A 731-nucleotide genomic window follows, 5' to 3' on the forward strand; every position below is an offset into this window, starting at 1 on the left:
GTATATGTGTGTGTGTATCTGTATGTATGTATATATGTATGTTTGTATGTATGTTTGAGAGTATAAATATATATAAATATATATATATATTCTCTCAGACAGATATACATACATAAATACATATATTTATTTATGCATAAATATATACATTTGTATATATATACATATATATATGTGTGTGTGTGTCAGAAAGATCGTTTGATCTCTTCTGTCCTTGTCAAGGGGAGTGCTTATAGATAGATAGATATACTCTCAGACATACATATATACATACATACATGTATAAATAGCTTGCTTACCAACCACATGGTTCCGAGTTCATTCCCACTGCGTGGCACCTTGGGCAGGTGTCTGTTACTATAGCCTCGGGCCCACCAAAGCCTTGTCAGTGGATTTGGTAGACGGAAACTGAAAGAAGCCTGTATATATATATATATATATATATATATATATATGTGTGTGTGTGTGTGTGTGTGTGTGTGTGTGTATATGTTTGTGTGTTTGTGTTTGTCTCCCCAACATTGCTTGACAACCGATGGTGGTGTGTTTACATCCCCGTAACTTAGTGATTCGGCAAAAGGGGCTGATAGAATAAGTGCTAGGCTTACAAAGAATAGGTCCTGGGGTTGATTTGCTCGACTAAAGGCGGTGCTCCAGCATGGCTGCAGTCGAATGACTGAAAGAAGTAAAAGTGTAAAAGAGTAATATATATATACATATATATATATATA

At 35.0% G+C, this 731-nt stretch overlaps 1 pseudogene; it reads right to left on the reverse strand.

The window, feature by feature from the left end:
- Positions 1-136: 136 nt before the first annotated feature.
- LOC128250154 (U6atac minor spliceosomal RNA) lies at positions 137-231 on the reverse strand (annotated as a pseudogene).
- Between the last annotated feature and the right edge of the window lie 500 nt (positions 232-731).

Source organism: Octopus bimaculoides, chromosome 1, assembly GCF_001194135.2.
Source record: "Octopus bimaculoides isolate UCB-OBI-ISO-001 chromosome 1, ASM119413v2, whole genome shotgun sequence".
NCBI classification, from domain to species: Eukaryota; Metazoa; Mollusca; class Cephalopoda; order Octopoda; family Octopodidae; genus Octopus; species Octopus bimaculoides.